We start from the raw sequence: 19,588 nt of genomic DNA, 5'->3' as shown, positions 1-19,588 counted from the left end.
ATACAATAACTGAAATGAAAAATATACTAGACAGAAGAAATAGCAGAATAACTGAGGCGGAAGAACGGATACGTGACCTGGAAGACAGAATAGCGGAATTCACTGCTGCAGAACAGAATAAACAAAAAAGAATGAAAAGAAATGAAGACAGCCTAAGAGACCTCTGGGACAACATTAAATGCAACAACATTCACATTATAGGGGTCCCAGAAGGAAAAGAGAGAGAAAAAGAACCCGATAAAATATTTGAAGAGATAATAGTTGAAAACTTCCCTAACATGGGAAAGGAAATAGCCACCCAAGTCCAGGAAGCGCAGAGAGTCCCAAACAGGATAAACCCAAGGAGAAACAAGGTGAGACACATAATAATCAAATTGGCAAAAATTAAAGACAAAGAAAAATTACTGAAAGCAGCCAGGGAAAAACGACAAATGACATACAAGGGAACTCCCATAAGGTTAACAGCTGATTTCTCAGCATAAACTTCAAAAGCTGGAAGGGAGTGGCATGACATACTTAAAGTGATGAAAGGAAAGAACCTACAACCAAGATTACACTACCCGGCAAGGATCTCATTCAGATTCGATGGAGAAATCAAAAGCTTTACAGACAAGCAAAAGCTAAGAGAATTCAGCACCACCAAACCAGCTCTACAACAAATGCTAAAGGAACTTCTCTAAGTAGGAAACACAAGAGAAGAAAAGGACCTACAAAAGCAAAGCCAAAACAATTAAGAAAATGGTCATAGGAACACACATATCAATAATTACCTTAAACGTGAATGGATTAAATGCTCCAACCAAAAGACACAGGCTTGCTGAATGGATACAAAAACAAGACCCATCTATATGCTGTCTACAAGAGACCCACTTCAGACTTAGGGACACATACACATTGAAAGTGAGGGGATGGAAAAATGTTCATTGCAGCTCTATTTACAATAGCCTGGAGATGGAAACAACCTAAGTGTCCCTCATCAGCCGAATGGATAAAGAAGATGTGGCACATATATACAATGGAATATTACTCAGCCATAAAAAGAAACGAAATTGGGCTTCCCTGGTGGCAAGTGGTTGAGAGTCCGCCTGCCGATGCAGGGGACGCAGGTTTCTGCCCTGGTCTGGGAAGATCCCACATGTCACGGAGCGGCTGGGCCCGTGAACCATGGCCACTGAGCCTGCATGTCCGGAGCCTGTGCTCCACAACGGGAGAGGCCACAACAGTGAGAGGCCCGTGTACAGCAAAGAAAAACAAAAACAAACAAAAAAAGATATGAAATTGAGCTATTTGTAATGAGGTGGATAGACCCAGAGTCTGTCATACAGAGTGAAGTAAGTCAGAAAGAGAAAGACAAATACCGTACGCTAACACATATATATGGAATTTAAGAAAAAAAAATGTCATGAAGAACCTAGGGGTAAGACAGGAATAAAGACACAGACCTACTAGAGAATGGACTTGAGGATATGGGGAGGGGGAAGGGTAAGCTGTGACAAAGTGAGAGAGAGGCATGGACATATATACACTACCAAACGTAGGGTAGATAGCTACTGGGAAGCAGCTGCATAGCACAGGGAGATCAGCTCGGTGCTTTGTGACCACCTGGAGGGATAGGATAGGGAGGGTGGGAGGGAGGGAGACACAAGAGGGAAGAGATATGGGAACATATGCATATGTATAACTGATTCACTTTGTTATAAAGCAGAAACTAACATACCATTGTAAAGCAATTATACTCCATTCAATAAAGATTAAAAAAAAAAAAAAGCGAGGGGATGGAAAAAGATATTCCATGCAAATGGAAATCAAAAGAAAGCTGGAGTAGCAATACTCACATCAGATAAAATAGATTTTAAACAATGTTACAAGAGACAAGGAAGTTCACTACATAATGATCAAGGAATCAATCCAACAAGAAGGTATAACAATTATAAATATATATGCACCCAACATAGGAGCACCTCAATATATAAGGCAACTGCTAACAGCTATAAAAGAGGATATCGACGGTAACACAATAATATTGGGGGAATTTAACACCTCACTTACACGAACGGACAGATCATCCAAAATGAAAATAAATAAGGGAACAGAAGCTTCAAATGACACAATAGACCAGATAGATTTAACTGATATTTATAGGACATTCCATCCAAAAACAGCAGATTACACTTTCTTCTCAAGTGCTCACGGAACACTCTCCAGGATGGATCACATCTTGGGGCACAAATCAAGCCTCAGTAAATTTAAGAAAACTGAAATCATATCAGGCATCTTTTCTGACTACAACGCTCTGAGATTAGAAATGAATTACAGGGAAAAAAACGTAAAAAACACAAACACATGGAGGTTAAACACTACGTTATTAAATAACCAAGAGATCACTGAGGAAATCAAAGAGGAAATCAAAAAATACCTAGAGACAAATGACAATGAAAACACGACGATCCAAAACCTATGGGATGCAGCAAAAGCAGTTCTAAGAGGGAAGTTTATAGCTACACAAGCCTACCTCAAGAAACAAGAAAAATCTCAAATAAACAATCTAACCTTACACCTAAAGGAACTAGAGAAAGAAGAACAAACAAAAGCCAAAGTTAGCAGAAGGAAATAAATCATAGATCAGAGCAGAAATAAATGAAATAGAAACAAAGAAAACAATAGCAAAGATCAATAAAACCAAAAGTTGGTTCTTTGAGAAGATAAAGTTGACAAACCATTAGCCAGACTCATCAAGAAAAAGAGGGAGAGGACCCAAATCAATAAAATTAGAAATGAAAAAGGAGAAGTTACAACAGACACCATAGAAATACAAAGCATCCTAAGCGACTACTACAAGCAACTCTATGCCAATAAAATGGACAACCTAGAAGAAATGGACAAATTCTTAGAAAGGTAAAACCTTCCAAGACTGAACCAGGAAGAAATAGAATATATGAACATACCAATCACAAGTAATGAAATTGAAACTGTGACTAAAAATCTTCCAACAAACAAAAGTCCAGGACCAGATGGCTTCCCAGGTGAATTCCATCATACATTTAGAGAAGAGCTAACACTCATCCTTCTCAAACTCTTCCAAAAAATTACAGAGGAAGGAACACTCCCAAACTCATTCTATGAGGCCACCATCACCCTGATACCAAAACCAGACAAAGATACTACAAAAAAAGAAAATTACAGACCAATATCACTGATGAATATAGATGCAAAAATCGTCAACAAAATACTAGCAAACAGAATCCAACAACACTTTAAAAGAATCATACACTGTGATCAAGTGGGATTTATCCCAGGGATGTAAGGATTCAATATATACATACCAATCGATGTGATTCACCATAGTAACAAATTGAAGAAGAAAAACCATATGATCATCTCCGTAGATGCAGAAAAAGAATTTGACAAAATTTAACACCCATTTATGATAAAAACTCTCCAGAAAGTGGGCATAGAGGGAACCTACCTCAACATAATAAAGGCCATATACGACAAACCCACAGCAAACATCATTCTCAATGGTGAAAAACTGAAAGCATTTCCTCTAAGATCAGGAACAAGACAAGGATATCCACTCTCGCCACTATTACTCAACATAGTTTTGGAAGTCCTAGCCACGGCAATCAGAGAAGAAAAAGAAATAAAAGGAATACAAATTGGAAAAGAAGTAAAACTATCACTGTTTGCAGGTGACATGAAACTATACATAGAGAATACTACAGATGCCACCAGAAAACTACTAGAGCTAATCAATGAATTTGGTAAAGTTGCAGGATACAAAATTAATGAACAGAAATCTCTTGCATTCCTATACACTAACGATGAAAAATCTGAAAGAAAAATTAAGGAAACACTCCCATTACCATTGCAACAAAAAGAATAAAATACCTAGGAATAAACCTACCTACAGAGACAAAAGACCTGTATGCAGAAAACTATAAGACACTGATGAAAGAAATTAAAGATGATACCAACAGATGGAGAGATATACCATGTTCTTGGATTGGAAGAATCAATATTGTGAAAATGACTATACTACCCAAAGCAATCTACAGATTCAATGCAATCCCTATCAAATTACCAATGCCTTTTTTTAAAGAACTAGAACAAAATAGTCTTAAAATTTGTATGGAGACACAAAAGACCCCTAACAGCCAAAGCAGTCTTGAGGGAAAAAAGCGGAGCTGGAGGAATCAGACTCCCTGACTTCAGAATATACTACAAAGCTACAGTAATCAGGACAATATGGTACTGGCACAAAAACAGAAATATAGATCAATGGAAAAAGATAGAAAGCCCAAAGATAAACCCACACACCTATGGTCAGCTAATCTATGACAAAGGAGGCAAGGATAGACCATGGTGAAAAGACAGTCTCTTCAATAAGTGGTGCTGGGAAAACTGGACAGCTACATGTAAAAGAATGAAATTAGAACACTCCCTAACACCATACACAAAAATAAACTCAAAATAGATTAGAGACCTAAATGTAAGACTGGACACTATAAAAGTCTTAGAGGAAAACATAGGAAGAACACTCTTTGACATAAATCACAGCAAGATCTTTTTTGATCCACCTCCTAGAGTAATGGAAATAAAAACAAAAATAAACAAATAGGACATAATGAAACTTCAATAATTTTGCACAGTAAAGGAAACCATAAACAAGACGAAAAGACAACCCTCAGAATGGGAGAAAATATTTGTAAATGAATCAACGGACAAGGGATTAATCTCTAAAATATATAAACAGTTCATGCAGCTCAATATTAAAGAAACCAACAACCCAATCCAAAAGTGGGCAGAAGACCTAAATAGACATTTCTTCAAAGAAGACATACAGATGGCCAAGAAGCACATGAAAAGCTGCTCAACATCACTAATTATTAGAGAAATGCAAATCAAAACTATAATGAGGTAGCACCTCACACCTGTTAGAATGGGCAACATCAGAAAATCTACAAACAACAAATGACGGAGAGGGTGTCGAAAAAAGGGAACCCTCTTGCACTGTTGGTGGGAATGTAAATTGATGTAGCCACTATGGAAAACAGTAGGGAGGTTCCTTAAAAAACTAGAAATGGAATTACCATATGATCCAGCAATTCCACTACCGGGCATATACCCAGAGAACACCATAATTCAAAAAGACATATGCACTCCAATGTTCATTGCAGCACTATTTACAACAGCCAGGTCATGGAAGCAACCCAAATGTCCATCGATAGACAGATGGATAAAGAAGATGTGGTACATATATATAATGGAATACTACTCAGCCATAAAAAGGAACGCAATTGGGTCATTTGTAGAGACGTGGAGGGAGCTAGAGACTGTCATACAGAGTGAAGTTAAGTCAGAAAGAGAAAAACAAATATTGTATGTTAATGCATATATGCGGAACCTAGAAAAATGGTACAGATGAACCCGTTTGCAGGTCAGAAGTTGAGACACAGATGTACAGAACAAACGTATGGACACCAAGCAGGGAAAGCGGCTGGGGGGGTGGGGTGGGGGTGTGATGAATTGGGCGATTGGGATTGACATGTATACACTGATGTGTATAAAATGGATGACTAATAAGAACCTGCTGTATCAAAAAATAAATAAAATAAAATTCAAATTTAAAAATTAGCATTATACTGGCACAAAAACAAATATATTTATCAATGGAACAGAACAGAGAGCCGAGGAATAAACCCACACACCTACGGTCAATTAATTTATGACAAAGGAGGCAAGAATACACAATAGAGAAAAGACAGTCTCTTCAATAAGTGTAATAACATTTCCTCACACCATATACAAAAAATAAACTCAAAATGAATTAAAGACCTAAATGCCAAAAAAAAATAAAAAATAAAATGAACTAAATGTCAAGCCTGAAACCATAAAACTCCTAGAAGAGAACATAGGCAGAACACTCTTTGATATAAATCATAGCAACACATTTTTGGATCTGCCTCCTAAGGCAGAAAAAGTAAAAATAAACAAATGGGTCCGGAGCCTGTGCTCCGCAACGGGAGAGGCCACAACAGTGATAGGCCTGCGTACCGCAAAAAAAAATAAAATAATAAAAATTAAAAAAATAAACAAATGGGAACTAATTAAACTTAAAATCTTTTACATAGCAAAGAATACCATCAACAAAATGAAAAGACAACCTATGGAATGGGAGAAGATATTTGCAAATGACAGGACTGACAAGGGGTTGGTATCCAAAATATATAAACAGCTCATACAACTTGACATCAAAAGAAACACAAACAAAACAAAGATCCCAATCAAAAAGTGGGCAAAAGACCTGAACAGACATTCTTCCAAAGAAGACATACAAACAGCCAACAGGTACATGAAAAGATGCTCAACATCACTAATTATTAGAGAAATGCAAATAAAAACCACAATGAGATATTGCCTCACACCTGTCAGTACAGCTATCATCAAAAAGACCAGAAATAACAAATGTTGGCAAGGATGTTGAGGAAACAGAACCCTTGTACACTGTTGGTGGGAATGTAAATTGGTGCAGGAACTATGAAAACCAGTATAAAAAACTAAAAATAGAACTACCATATGATCCAACAATTCCACTCCTGTGTATATATCCAGAAAAGACAAAAACACTAATTCAAAAAGATACATGCACCCCAATGTTCATAGCAGCACTATTTACTATAGCCAAGATATGGAAGCAACCCAAGTGTTCATAAACAGACAAATGGATAAAGAAGACATGCAATATATACAAATTATTATATATATTATAATGGAATACTACTCATCTATAAAAAAGAATAAAATTCTGCCATCTGCACAATGTGTATGGACCTAGAGAATATTATGCTTAGTGAAATAAGTCAGACAGAGAAAGACAAATACTGTATATCGCTTATGCGTGGAATCTAAAAACTAATACAAATGAATGTATTAGTTACAGACTCACAGACTCACAGATATAGAAAACAAACTAGTGGTTACCAGCGGGGAGAGGGAAGCAGGGAGGGGCAACATAGGGCAAAGGAATTAAGAAATACATACTACTACGTATAAAATAGATAAGCAAAAAGGATATATTGTATATCATAGGGAAATATAGCCTTTATTTTGTAATAACTTTTAATGGAGTATAATCTGTAAAAATACTGAATCATTATGCTGTACACTTAAAACTAATATTGTAAATCAAAAAATTACAATTGATAAAAAAGTTTTAAATAGCAAGTTACCGAATAATCTGTATAATATGACCCCGTTTTTTGAAAAAAACATATAATATCTCTTCTCTATAGTTACCTCAAAGAATTATCATTATCTGGAATAATGTAATGAGGAGCTTATTAACCTTTGCTTTCTATATTCTGTATTGTATATTTCTGTATCTCTGCATTGTTCAATGTGTTACAATAATCAAGTAATGCTTTTGTAATTTTTAAAAATCTAGTAAAGTGAAAAGGAAAGGAGGAAGAAGAGGGAGAAAGGGAGAGAGGCACGGAAGGAAAGAGGGAGGGTGAGGGGACATATTCTAAGCAGCTGTAGAACCTCCAGGTTAGTATTATGTACTTTGTCTGCACAGCCCTCCTGAGCAAAGACTGACTGGCATCTCTCCTGTGTGTGCCTATGACACTCTGTACTTGCCACCTCTGTGTCAAATAGCGCCTTGTTTAAGTAGGGCTTGCTCACTTCACCACATCCCCTCGAATGCATGGAGCATTACCTTATTCACACTCATGTCCCCTGTACTAAGCACAGTGCCTGTCACAAAATAAATGCTCAGTTAATACTTTGGGGAAAATGGGTAACATATTTAAAGTACTGGGAGCAAACGGTAGGCAGCCAATAAATATTCATCACCCTTTTTCCCTAGGAGGTCTTTTACACTTACAAAAATTGCTATTTTGATAAAATACAGAGACTTTTATTGCTCAAAATGATAACTCTTTTTTCATTTTTACCTGAATGAAAATAACATCATTATTTATTTAAAATAAAATGCTATGAGGCTAGTCAAAGCACTTGAGTAAAATTAAAGTGGACACAAATTCATTTATTATATTTTCCAAGTGATTACAAAGGATGTAATATGCACATGAAATGGACAGAACAGAATCTGGCTTCTTATAGGGGCTCAATGACTGTTTAGTCCCAATCTAAAATACAGTAGACTGCACATGTAGTTTAGTTTGAGTAATGCACAGAATAGACCCACTTTGGGGCTTTCTTGATTCAGGTTGGCAATGTTAATGTAACATAAATAGCACTCAAACACTAAAGGGAGGTCAGAGAAATTGAAGATTTTTAAAAACTAAAAAAAATTTCTTTGGCTTTGGCATGTAATTAAAACAATAAAATGTCCCCAATATGGATTTTAAAATGCTATGGAAAACTCTAGAGTAAACTGCACAGAGGAGGTAGATTTAACAATTCCCTTACTAAAGAAACTGTATTCGCGGCACTAAAATGAGCTGGTGAACAAAAGACACTAAAACAAATCTGCCTTTGAAAGAACATTAGCCTAACAGTTATTAATAAAGTAAATAACAGTAATAATAATATGAGCTATAATTTAGACCCCAAGATCTTAAGAAGTGCCTTGCAAGCCTTCAGATCAGTCTATTCCAATACAAGCTGCCTTTGAAACTTATTTCTTATGAGTGAGGAATGAACACAGGGATTCAATTTAATGGGAAACAGTTGGTGGGTGAGTGGATGGATGTGACTGAACACCTCCCAACTTCTGTATCATCTGTGAAGAAACAGTAGAGAAAAGTCTAGTTCTGGGTAGAAGTAGAGTAGATAAAAGGCAGCTCATTCTTTAAAGTTGGGCAGCAGGATCTTTATCATACCTGCTTCTACCTGAGCAGGTTATTAACATCATTCACAGCCAGGTCATGCCGCATTTCCCTGTTGATAGTGTATGTTAAAACCAGACATTTCTTTGGAAACTTCAATGCAACATTACTTTTAGTTAATCTAATATACACGGCGTTTTGTCACAGCTTGTTCACTATCCTAATCAAACACAAGATTTAAATAATGTAAAATAAAATGATTAAGATGAAGGTAATGAAAGAATGCTGTTGATTTCCTTCATCCTAAAAGACGACCCATGAACTTAATGCTTTTCCCCATCAAAATGTACCACGTTGAAAGTCAAAGTGAGATGCTATCTGTACTCCCATTGCTTTTAAATGCTTTGATAAGGCTTTATCAATGTTATTTTTCTTAGAATGAGGCCATTACTTTAGTAATGCAGAAAGCACCACTTCATTCCTGAATCACACACACACGAATGGAAATAAAACTTGATTTCTCTTCTTTCAGATATTACAAACATGACGTTGTCAAATCAGAGGCGGCAGGTGCGCTCTCCCTTTCAGGAGTTGTAACTCTTCTGGGCTAAGGCAGGTCATGTGACATTTCCCACTTATTTATGTTTTTCCTTAATGAAAGGATGCCTCTTTGTGCTGCAGTAGATAGTTTAGATTTTTTAATATTGTTAGTGTTGAGAGATAAACACTTTGGTACATATTGGAGAGTAATAAATTGTGTTGAACATTGATAAACTAACACAATTACCAGCAAGGTCAGAGAGTCAGCTAATTTAGAAATATCAGTCCTAGGATTTTGAGTTGTCCCCTGGAGAGCTGCAGCCACTTTATTACAGCAGGAGGGTGAGGAGAAAATGGTACATTAGGATTGATCTTTTGATCTAATTGTGGAACTCTGCCATTCCTTGTTTGACCAAAAATGCTTACCAAGCAAGAGAAAACAGCACAACTAATTGAGGACTATCCCTTATAAACCAGACAAAGTAAAGGAATTCTGGGAAATAAGGGACACATCGCGCTTGGTATCATTGGTGTTTGTTGTCACTGAGATGCACGTGTGTCTCTTTTCCAGAATGTCTTTTAAATCGTAATTCCAAATCAAATTCAATATTTTTAATCAGTTTAAGATAAAAATTCATTTTCACAGTCATCACCTGTGCTAGTAAAACTGTAACAAAATTTGAATGAAATGTTCAGTGCCCTTCTTTCAATATGGGGCTTAAATTAACCTTAAGGGTACCTCGTTATCAAAGGATTTTCACTGCAAGAAAAAGATCCACTTTATTTATTCCTCAATATTTATTGCTTTGCCAATCAACACAAACAATGTGAACTGCCTAACTTATATCTAAAGATACATTTATTCTAGAACATCTAAATTCATTCTAGAACTGTAAGTCTAATTTTCTGTTTTCATTAATATTGTTACTCTTAATATGATTTAGTTTAACCCTCACCCAGTATCTCTCAGGTCCTGGACCTTTAAGGATAGGGTAATTTGACTGATTGCATTAAAGGCTAACTGTGTAACATCCTGATTCGAGGTCTTAAATAGAGTTCAATTTAAATAAGATTCCTGTTTAGCTGCCAGGCACATCATAGACACCATCAAATTGTATTATTTGGGAAAGCTATTTCAAATGTAGTCCCTTTTAATATGTAACCTCATTTGACAAAGGAGTTTCGCACAAAGCACTAAGACTGAAAAATGATTAAAGGGTGAATATGCAGCATCTTGGAAAGGCACAGAATTGACAGCCTTTCAGAAGTTCAGATTCTCACACTGGGCAGTAACAAAAATATCTTAAAATTTTGCCCTAATATTTGCATGCAAGTGTGTAAATTACTTACAATTAGTAAATTCTAATAAGATAATAAGGTTGGATTATATCTAAAAACCTTCCCCTCTGGTATTATGTTTCCAAAGCAGGAACCCTTTAATACATGAATTTTTGTTCAACTGGTTGTAATAAGACAACCAGGAAACACAAGCAAAAATAGTGACATTGTTTACTGCAATCCCCATTTCAAATGGAATCAAGTTTTCCAAATGGTAAGGTAATTAACAGGAAGGAAAAAGTTCTTAAGAAGCTGAGTGGGGGAAAAGGCATCACTGTTGAGTGATTAGAGGACACTTTCTGTTCTTTGTCAAGGTTCAACTCAGTGCCTGTAATTTTCAGACTCACAAACACATGTCTTGCAGAATCCAGAGCCTTTCCAGCTTCACTGTGTTTTCCTTCATACATCTTCAGTTGCTATGAATTTAACTATATTATTGAGTTCTTAAAGCCTACTGAAGGATGTTAATATTTTAAAAACTGGGTCTTGAGACTACAGCTAGAACGTTTACAATTCTGTCCTGTGGCAGCAGATTGTACTAATGTACGTAGCAAATAACCGATGTCAAATTGATGCAGGCGGCCCAGCTGTCTGCCCTTTGTCTGTAGGTTTAATTCCCAGAATGGGACTGGGGTAATCCCTTTGTGATACAATCAGCTCTAAGGGGTTTAGCCACTTATATTACATTATTGAAAGGATGATGAGCTGATGATGGGCTGATAACAGGAAGACTGCATTAGGCAGAATATTAGCCCAAACACCTCTGAGCTGCTTAGCCATCTCTGTTGCGGGAACATTATACACAGTTTCTAGTTTTGCTTTTCAAAAACAAGTGGAAACTGTCTTTGGATAAATCCTAAATTGCTTGACTTGCGGAAGGGCGGGGCACAGTCCGTATTTAGACTCTATAAAGAAGAACTACCTCCTATAAAGAAGAAAATGTGCACAGTAAATGGATAACAGAGAAAAAAATTGGAATGGAGAGCACACTTATATGATATAGCACGTTACATAAAATATATACACATAATATATACATATAATAACAACAGAACATTTTGTAGCCACATAACCTAATAGATTTGTCATAAATTGAATCATGATTTAAAATACTCATACATTGTGAAAGGAGTCCTACAGTCAAGTTACAATTTTATTTGTCAATTAAACCTCAATAAAGCCGGAAAAAAATAAAATACTGACCACTTTAATTTCATAAATATGAAACAAATTTCACTGTGAATACTCTTTTGAAGCTGGCACCATAAGATAATGTCTTTCCTCTATCAAACTCACCAGCAAAGGCATTTATGCTTCAATTTTCCAAGAGACGCTCTGGAATAATCTCTGGATTATTTTAGCAGCCCTGTGCCCATAAGACTCTTTGAGAGTGAACACTTCAGAATTTCTGGAAGCAATCTCTTCTAATACTACTTTTCCTAGTCTTCAAAACAGAACTCCCTCAAATAAATTGTTTAATTGCTTTTAAAAAATCATTTAAGACTTTTATTATAAAATTATATTAAATTGGTTTTTTTAATCGATGAGTTTATAGTATGATGATTGTCAATGTGTTCATCCATTCACAGACACCTACAGGTGAATTCTTCAGAATGAAAATAGCCCAGAGATAGTATCAGTCACTTCTGGGAGCATGTGAGGTAATGTTTATTTTGGGCATTTGTTCTAGGGAAAGGGAGGGGAGGAAAGAAGTAAACTGAACCTTCTGGCCACAGAACCTCTGCCTAATGGCCTGTCCAGAGCTGCTAATGGGTAAAAATCCAAAGTGGGTTTATTTTGCTATCCCAAGGTCTTGAATATTTTATTCTCTTCTTTTTTAAAAAATTATTTATTGATTTATTTTTGGCCGTGTTGGGTCTTCATTGCTGCGTGTGGGCTTTCTCTAGTTGCGGTGAGTGGGGGCTACTCTTTGCTGCGGTGCACAGGCTTCTCATTGCAGTGGCTTCTCTTGTTGTGGAGCACGGGCTCCAGGGGCGCAGGCTTCAGTAGTTGTGGCATGCGGGCTCAAGCAGTTGTGGCTCGCGGGCTTAGGTGCTCCACGGCATGTGGGATCTTCCCAGACCAGGGCTCAAACCGGTGTCCCCTGCACTGGCAGGTGGATTCTTAACCATTGAACCACCAGGGAAGCCCCTCTCTTCTTTTTTAAAGATGAGGCATCATCCCTCCAATCAAGAGTCTATGGGTCTTCCTTTCTGGTATCGGGCACAATGATGTTTGCAAATAAATAAACTAACATGCTTTTTCTCTGTTCTTTCAACCAAGACCTGCTATCACATTCTTTCCTCAAGTTGAAAAAGAATATCTTGCTTCTGTTAATAATCTACACAACCATTTCTAAGTTTAGGTCACTAAGATCTTTAGGCACAGATATTTTGTGATTTGTAGTAAAAGCAAGTACAGTTAGCTTTTTGTTTTCGTTTTTAACTTTGAATATTACCTTAGTTTTAATTTAAAAAATTTAGAGTTTTTGGTTCACAGCAAAATTGAGCAGAAAGTACAGAGTTCCCATTTACACCCTGCCCCTCCATACACACAGCCTTCCTCACTACCAACTCTGCCACCACAGTGGTTTGTTTGTTACAATCTGTGAACCTACACTGACAAATTATTATCACCCAAAGTCCGTATTTACATTAAGGTTCACTCTTGGTGCTGTACATGCTATGGGTTTTAACAAATGTATAATGACAAATGTCCACCACTGTAGTCTCATACAGAATAGTTACACTGTCTTAAAAACCCTTTTTGATGTACCTATTCATCCTGCCCTCCCTGCTAACCCCTGGAAACCAGGATCCTTTTACTGTTTCCACAGTTTTGCCTTTTCCAGAGTGTCATACAGTTGGAATCAAGCTGTTGTAGATTTTTCAGATCAGCTTCTTTCACTTAGTAACATGCATTTAAACTCCTTCCATGTTTTTTCATGGCTTGATAATTCATTTCTTTTCAGTGCCGAATCATACTCCGTTGTCTGAATGTACCAACATTTATTTATTCACCTATTGAAGAACAACTTGGTTACTCCCAAGTTTTGGCAATTATAAATAAAGCTGCTATGAACATCCATGTGCAGGTTTCTGTGTGGACATAAGTTTCCAACTCCATTGGGTAAACATCAAGGAGCATGATTGCTGGATTCTTTAGTAAAAATATGTTTAGCTTTGCAAGAAACTGCCAAACTTTGACATATATACACTACCAAATGTAAAATAGATAGCTAGTGGGAAGCAGCCGCATAGCACAGGAGATCAGCTCCGTGCTTTGTGACCAACTAGAGGGGTGGGATAGGGAGGGTGGGAGGGAGATGCAAGAGGGAAGGGATATGGGGATATATGTATAGCTGATTCACTTTGTTATACAGCAGAAACTAACACACCATTGTAAAGCAATTACACTCTAATAAAGATGTAAAATCAATAAATAAATCAATAAATAAATCAATAAAAATTAAAGGAAAAAAAGACATTGCCCAATATCTGCCAAAGGGGCCCTTCCACTTTGCATTTCCACCAGCAGTAAACAAGAGTTCCTGTTGCTCCACGTTCTCACCAGTATTTGGTGTTGTCAGTGTTCTGGATTTTGGCCACTCTAATCGGCATGTAGTGGTATCTCATTGTTTCCCTGATGACATATGACATGGAACATCTTTTCATACATTCATTTGCCATCTGTATATCTTCTTTGGTGAAGTGTCTGATAAAGTCTTTGGGTCATTTTTTAATTGGGTTGTTAGTTTCCTTATTGTCGAGTTTTAAGAGTTCTTTGTACATTCTGGATAACAGTTCTTTATCAAATATGTCTTTTGCAAATTTTTACTCCCAGTCTGTGACTTGTCTTTTCATTCCCTTGACATTGTCTTTCACAGAGCATAAGTTTTTAATTTTAATGAAGTCCAGTTTATCAACTGTTTCATGGATAGTTCCTTTGGTTTGGTGTTGCATCTAAAAAGTCACAGCCATACCCAAAGTTACCTAGATTTTTTTCCTATTTTATGCTACATAAGTTTTATCATTTTGTGTTTTACATTTAGGTGGCTGATCCATTTTGAGTTAATTTTTGTGATGGGCATAAAGTCTGTGCCCAGATTCATTTATTTGCATGTGGCTGTCCATCACTATTTGTTGAAAAGGCTATCTTTCTCCATTGTTTCTTTTTAAAATTAATTTTTATTGGAGTATAGTTGATTTACAATATTGTGTTAGTTTCTGCTGTACAGCAAAGTGAATCTGTTATACATATACATATATCCACTCTTTCTTAGATTCTATTCCCATATAGGTCATTACAGAGTACTGAGTAGAGTTCCCTGTGCTATACAGTAGGTTTATCTATTTTATATATAGCAGTGTGTATGTCAATCCTAATCTCCCAATTTATCCCTCCCCCACCTTTCCCCCTTGGTAACCATACGTTTGTCTTCTACATCTGTGACTCTATTTCTGTTTTGTAAATAAGTTCATTTGTACCACTTTTTTAGATTCCACATATAAGCAATATTACATGATTTTTGTCTTTCTCTGTCTGACTCACTTCACTCAGTATGACAATCTCTAGGTCCATCCACGTCACTGTATATGGCACTATTTCATTTTTTTAAGACTGCGTAATATTCCATCGTGTATATGTGCCACATCTTCTTTATCCATTCCTCTGCCAATGGGCATTTAGAATGCTTCCATGTCCTGGTTATTGTAAACAGTGCTGCAATAAGCATTGGGGTACATGTATCTTTTCGAATTATGATTTTCTCCAGATATATGACCAGGAGTGAGATTGCTGGTAGCTCTATTTTTAGTTTTTTGGGGTTTTTTTGCGGTACTGTTGTGGCCTCTCCTGTTGCGGAGCACAGGCTCCGGACGCACAGGCTCAGCGGCCATGGCTCACGGGCCCAGCCGCTCCGCAGCATGTGGGATCTTCCCGGACCGAGGCACGAACCCGTGTCCCCTGCATCGGCAGGTGGACCCTCAACCACTGCGCCACCTGGGAAGCTCTATTTTTAGTTTTTTAAGGAACCTCCATACTGTTCTCCATAGTGGCTGTACCAATTAACATTCCCATCAACAGTGTAGGAGGGTCCCCTTTTCTCCACACCCTCTCCATCATTTATTGTTTGTAGATTTTTTGATGATGGCTATTCTAACCGGTTTGAGGTGATACCTCATTGTAGTTTTGATTTGCATTTCTCTAATAATTAGTGATGTTGAGTATCTTTTCATGTGCCTCTTGGCCATCTGTATGTCTTCCTTGGAGAAATGTCTATTTAAATCTTCCAACATGTGGATGTCCATCACTATTTGTTGAAAAGGCTATCTTTTCTCCATTGTTTATTTCTTTTGTTCCTTTGTAAAAGATCAATTATATTTGTGTGTGTCTATTTCTGAGCTCTCTGTTCTGTTCCATTGATCTATTTCTCTGTTCTTTCATCACTACTAATATCACCAAGACACACTGTCTTCATTACTGTTACTTTATTGTAAGCCTTGAGTTTGGATATTGTCAGTCCTCTGGCTTTGTTTTTCTCCTTCAATATTTTGTTGGCTATTCTAGGTCTTTTGCCCCACCATATAAACTTTAGAACACTTTGTCAATATCCATAAAATAACTTGTAATCTTGATTGGAATTTCCTTGAATCTATAGCTCATCAGTAAGCTTTTCCTATATAACAAACCATGCCAAAACTCTGCGGCATAAAACAACAAACATTTTATTTAGTTTATAATTTTGTGGGTTGGCTAAGCCAGTTCCACTGATCTCTACTGAGCTTTCTCACATATCTGGATCCAGCTGGCAAATTGATTGGGAGTTAAATGATCTAGGATGGCCTCTCCCCATGTCTGTCATCTGGCTGTCTGTCAGTGGAGTGATGGGTTGGTTAACTGCGCTATGTGTCTCTCACTATCCAGCAGGCTAACTTGAGCTTATTCACATAACTGTGCTTTCAGGGTCCCAAAAGCAGCAACGATGGAAGTCCCAATGTACAAGTACTTTCCAACCCACTGTATTTATTAATGTCCCATTGAATGAAGCAATCTCATATGCTCAGATTCAAGGAGCAGAGGAAAAAAAATCTCCTTGCAAAGTCACCCTGGAAAGAGTCATAAAGGATGAGAAGAATTTGTGGCTACACATATCATATGCTTTTAGGACCCATGGCAAGCTAAAACAACTTTGTAATTGCTGACTCTAGTACACATGTGTTAGTGTTTTTGTCCACACAGTACCTAACTCCTCTTCTTAGTTTTGGAGAATTCCCTATTGTGCCAATTACATAGGCGTGGTGGAATATCGTTCCCCAATTTGTGATATAAGATGAAAATGTTCGAAAGGAACAAATTTCTAGTTATAAGATAAATTCTGGGGATGTAATATACAGCTTGGTGACCACAGTTAACGATACTCTCTTATACAGTTTAAAGTTGCTAAGAGAGTAGATCTTAAAAATTCTTATCACAAGAAAAAAAACAGTAACTATGTGAGGTGATGGGTGTTAGCTAAACTTATTGTAGTAATCATTTCATAATATATACATATATCAAATCATTATGTTGTATACTTTAAACTTATATAAAGTTATATGTTAATTGTATCTTAATAAAGCTAGAGAAAAATAAATAAATGCTAGGGTCTTTAGAATGCGTTTCAAAGTCCCTCTAACCCAGTCCTTCTAATCCCTACTCCGCCCCTATTGGTCTCTGACCTTATCTCTCCCCATTCTCCCAATCCCTAGCTGTTCCAACCACATTGACTTCCTTGCTGTTCCTCAAACACATTTGTGTCTTACAGCCTTTGCATTTGTTATTTTCTCAGTCTGGAACACTCTTCCTCCATACATTCACATGACTTTCTATTTTTTTCTTCAGTTCTCTGCAAAAAAATGCCACACAATCTGTGGGAGCCACCTTGAATATCCTATATCAAATTGCAGCTCAGTGTCTCCAACTCCTGATACTTCATAACCCTTTTACACTTAGGGACAGAACATATTTTCCCCGTTGCATTTATTATCATCTGACATATATTTACTTCTTTATTTATCATGTCTCCCTCCTCAGAGTGTAAATTTCAAGGGAACAGTGACAACTGTATTTCTAGTACCTAGAAACAGAATCTAGCATGTAGTAGGTTCTCAATAAATATCGCTGATTAAACATATGAAAGAATGAATGTCTTGATTCAGTGGCAGTGGTCTTGGAAGCAATTTCATCCTAGAGAGATTGTCCCTGCTAGAAAATAACTTTGTGCCTTTCACATCCAGCTTCTTGACACCTCTGAAACTGCCTTGGTTTCTGACTATTTTTCAAGCATAGTCTTCTAACCTCCCCTTGATTCTGTGATCCTTGATATCCTTCCCATCAATTCTCCCTTCTCCCCCCTGAAATACCTAGCATTGGTTTCAGTTGCATGTAGCCAAAAATCTTAATTGGTACACTAATGTTCTGTGCCATCTGTCACTGCATGCCTCAAATTTTGTTGCACAACATTCATTTCCTAGAACTCTCTCAACTGATCAAATGCAATCAAAAATTAGATATGTATGACATTAAACTGTTTTTTAATCTTAAATTGAGTATGGAGTGGGAATTAAAAGTTTCTCTTTTCCAAATTCAAAAAAGGTACACGTGACTAACTGTTCTTTGGCCTTTTTCAAGTCAGAAATCGCTAACCACAGAACAGTTTTAAACTCACCCAAATCTACCAGTCATAGATTCCCTTCAGTACTTCTTAATGTCAGCAGTACCTAAACTCCATACTTCCTCAAAACCCACTATAAGGTCACTCTTTCCTTTGTTCAGAGAGACTGTATTCTACAAAAAAAAAAAAAAAAAAAAAGTTCCATCTTGTATAGAAACTAATAAATTATAAAACTTAGCTTTCTTTCTAATGTATTTGAGTGGTGTTCTCATCCTTTAACAGAGGGCATTGAAGAATAAAATACTGTCAGTGGAATTCAAACTGTTCATAAGCTATCAACCTTTGTTAATCTTCTCTACCAAATATATTTTATGGGGAAATCAATTTAGAAGGTAGCCATCATGCAGAATATCTGGGATTTTTCTTTTAAAAAACTGACTAACTACTAGATATTAGGTTTGGTGACATATAATTGATAATGATGCTGAAGAAACATCTGTAAAGAACTAGTAAGTGCCAGAATAACACAGCAACTAAACCTACTTCTATGGAGATCAATTACTAAAGTGTCATTTGTCACTGGTATCCAAAATGATACTCAACATTTGCAAAGGGTTTTCAATTCCTTCCATAAAAGATACATACAGATCCCAAGTGTTATGGTTTAATGAAACAATCCCAAAGGTAATGATAAATTTCATCAGAAAAGTCAATATATGTAGTTTGTATTTGTAATTCTATTGTTAAGATGTTGTTTTGTTGGCATGCACAGGCAATATCGATATAAATAACTTCTAATCTTATATTACAACACAAAGTTAAATTAATTAAATAAGTTATAGGTATCTACAATATGTATAGGGAAAATACAAATTACTTAAAATCTCCTGTATTTTTCTATAAGTGCAAATTATCATTATGATGCTATATATTAGCTTGCATTTTGACTCTGTACTTTCAGTATAATTTTCAGAAATCAAGTTTTTTCAGTATCGTGTAAATGTCATATAAATAACAACCATATTATTTTTGGTTTTTCTCTGCTTTATAGTCATTTGACAAACATTTAAAAATACTGAGCACCCACTCAGTGCAAGAAAGTGCTCAGTACCAAATGAAACTAGCAGCACATTATTAAAGTGATCTACATATAGGCTACTTCTTGAACTGCACTAAGAGAATCAAGACCATATGCTACCACATGAAATAAAGGACTTCATTTTAACAGAGAGTTAAAAAGAAAACTTATTTCAAAGCCCTTTTT

This window comes from Pseudorca crassidens, chromosome 18 (genome assembly GCF_039906515.1).
Source record: "Pseudorca crassidens isolate mPseCra1 chromosome 18, mPseCra1.hap1, whole genome shotgun sequence".
Lineage (NCBI taxonomy): Eukaryota > Metazoa > Chordata > Mammalia > Artiodactyla > Delphinidae > Pseudorca > Pseudorca crassidens.
The sequence above is the reverse complement of the archived record's forward strand: the minus strand, read 5'-3'. Positions refer to the sequence as shown.